The 3,299-nt window shown below is 39.4% G+C and overlaps 1 pseudogene across 1 annotated transcript; it reads right to left on the minus strand.

The window, feature by feature from the left end:
* Positions 1 to 1,062: 1,062 nt before the first annotated feature.
* On the minus strand, positions 1,063 to 3,009 carry LOC308258998 (protein mono-ADP-ribosyltransferase TIPARP-like; annotated as a pseudogene). Its single transcript has one exon. The product of its transcript is annotated as a protein mono-ADP-ribosyltransferase TIPARP-like (transcript).
* Between the last annotated feature and the right edge of the window lie 290 nt (positions 3,010 to 3,299).

Here is a 3,299-nt window from a genome sequence, read left to right on the forward strand (position 1 = left end):
TTTCACCTAACAGTGCTCAGCTGGGGCAGTGGCACAATTTCCAAGTTTGTGTTTCCACTGAATGAGTAGTATAAGGTATAGAGTCATCCAGGGACTCAGCTGTACCTGGCAAGGCAGACACAGGGTCGGGAGTATACCTGGAACAATGAATTTGACTCAACAAATGCTTTTGAGAAGCTACCTTGTGCAAAACACATACTTAACCTAATCAATTTGGTTGTAATGTACTTTCTTTCTCTCAAACCTTCAGTCACTGTCTAGGTCTAGAACACCAAGGAGAATAATACTTATAATCCTAGAGACTGGCTTTAACCTAATTAGCTACCCAACTCATTTAGACCAAGGTGAATCATAGTGGAAGAGACTGAGTTTTCCCAATTCTGAAGTTAAACAGCATATGTTTGACAACAAATTAATGAAAAATTTTGCTGGTGACAAAAACTTAAAAAAAAAAACCTCTTTAAACTTTTAAGATAAAACTCTGAATTCTCAGATAAACTCTACAGAACAGCTGAAGTCACTGATGGACTCTGGTTGGATGATGTATTTCAGTACTGCTGATAGAAATAATTTTTCACCCACCAAACTTCATGAATGTATACTACATCAAAGCAATGATGCTTTGGATAGACAATGAGCATGGTAGTATCTGTTTCAGTGAGTTTTATCAGTGTAAGTAAATAAGACTCTCGTTTTGTTCACAGCCTCTATGTGATTTGGCTAAACTTCTACCAGACCCAAGCAATATTTAGTTAGGCTGTTTGGTTTCTTTTCTTTTTTTTCAAATACTTCTAATAATATTGCTGTCTATATGTACAAGTGTGAATGAAGAGTATGCAATCTTAATTTTTTCACACTGAATACACTAACAACAATTAGTAGCAAATAATTAAATTTAAATTTTTTTCTTAAAAAAGATTACACTTTCTAGCACTTAAAAATGGGTCTGAAGAGTGCCCTATTACTGCCCAATGCTGTTCCCCACCCAGTCCCATCCATTCAAAACCTGCTACAAATGATGGATTGTGTTTATATCAACTAAGTTAGCAGTACCAAGATTTTTCAAATGAAAATAGTGTTACTGACTTCTTCATATTGGATAACAAAATAAGGGTAACTCTGCTCATCATTAAAAATGACAAAAATCTGAGGATCAAAGAAATTATCTATGTAAGAGTCAGAGAGATCACTGGTGATGCTGCCAGGATTGACAGGAGGGGGTCCTCTCATGCTACGACTGCCCATTGTGTATATGCCCATCAGCACTTTGGCCAAAAACATGAAATGGACTCCTTTGGAGGATTTCTTAGACAATTTATGAGAATAGCTTGCCTTCCTTGCAAAATAACTGTCTAGTCCAAATATTGTAGGATGTTTTCCACAGACTCGAGGGTCAAAGTTGTGCTAGCAGATTCCATCTACCACATCCTAGGATGTTCCATGAAATAAGTGTCTCTCATTTATTTTTCTGTCATGGCCAAACATTTTCCTGTTCATATATTCCTTTTTTCTTTTGTATTTCTCCTAAAGAAACTGGTTTTGTACTCTCTGTATTTGCAAAATTCTATATTTAAACTCAGGTACAGTCTTATGAAAAAGATTGTAAATGATTCAGTAACTTTTATTCTCTGCAGAAACAGGCACTTGGATGAAGTCCTGAGATGGATGCATATACATCCAAGTTTCAGGGTAAAAGTTTGCTGAGGTGAATCCATGGGGCAGATGATTTGTGATGATAAACTTGCTTCAAGAGGTGGAGAAGCCTGAGTGGGAACCCCACCGAGTGTCTGAAATATGGAAGCTGCAGAAAACAGGAACAGAAGGAGAATGTAAAACAAGAAAACTGCGGAGAATGTAGTGGTTGTTCCACATCATAAATCTTTCAGACCTCGAGAGTTGGCTTTTTCAATCAATCAAATAATGGATTTGGGATATTCTCTCCATCCAAAGTGGTCTCTACAGAAGTTTTCAAAACTGTGTGGTAAACAGAGTTGACATTGCTAGAGGGTGGTGTGATAGCCTTCGTAGTTGGTTGAATTCAGTTGTTTCATACACGTTTATGGCATTCAAATCTGCCCCAAATGCTTGCCCTCCATACTTCATTCTCATTCTATCATTTTCTGGGTTACAATAAAATCTTTCCAAGTACTCCTGAGAATCATTGGATACACTCTGCCACTTCTGAGTAGTTTTCCTCTTGATTTGCCAATGATATGGCAAGACCGAGTGATGCTTCAAACATTCCCTGCCATAAATACAAGCCTTTCAGGAAGTCCATGCAAATTCCCATCCCATTCTCTTGGTGGGTGATACTGTAGCTAGGTTACTAGCTCAAAATCAAGGTCAAGAGACGCTTCCTCACTTTTGTCCTGGAAGAGCTCAGTACTCAACTTATCACTAGTGTTCAAAATGTACTGAATTGTAAAGTGCTTGTTATCTTGGAAAACCCCTGGAATATAACCCATGACTTTGTCTATGCAGTCAGGACTAGTAGGAATGTCACTTGAAACTGGGTGCAAAAGGTCAGTCTGGAAGTGCCCTGCTGCAGAATCTGCTACTGTTCCACTGATGGTTTCTGGTGGAAAGCTGTGATCCTGGATTGGAACCACTTGTTCAGAAGCATCAATGAAAGAATGGGCTTCTGTTATTTGGTCTCCAATATTTGTCTCATCAGATATCAGGACAGATACATTGTTTTCTGGTGGCCATAATAGATTAATTTCCAAAGATTTTTTCATGAACCATAGGTTCATGTAAGCTGCTCTCATCTTCACTCTGGTCTCTAGACCCAAAAACTCTATCAAGTGAGCCAGATTCTAGCAAAGTGTTTAATATTGGCCTCAACAGCATCAGGGCTCCAGTTCCCAATCTCTTTTGAACCTGCTTTTTCTTAAAACAAGTCTTTAATGGAGCAATCTTCTCAGCGAGTCTCATTTGGCATGAAAAGTAACCAGGAGAGAAAGGCTGCACTACACAGTCTGGCTCAGGTCAGGTAGTTTCCATTTCCATGTTGTAATTTAGCTCCGATCAGTCTTCAGATTCTAAAAATCCTCAGCGGCATGGGGACATCCTGCCTCGGCGTGTTGCGGCCTTGCAGGCTGGCCAGGCAGTGTCAGCCGCCAGCCATGCACTGGCTATCAGGCCAACTAGCTTGGACGCCCGGCTCGCTGTCACCTTGAGCTCTCTTTCTTCTACATTTTAACAGGGAAACGAAAATATTTATATTTAAGATTGGGAATGTAGTTTGATGGCTAAGTGCTTGCTTACCTAGCATGCATGAAGCATTGGGTTCAATCCCC

The sequence above is a fragment of the Muscardinus avellanarius genome (genome assembly GCF_963383645.1).
Source record: "Muscardinus avellanarius genome assembly, chromosome: 2".
In the NCBI taxonomy this organism is placed as follows: Eukaryota; Metazoa; Chordata; class Mammalia; order Rodentia; family Gliridae; genus Muscardinus; species Muscardinus avellanarius.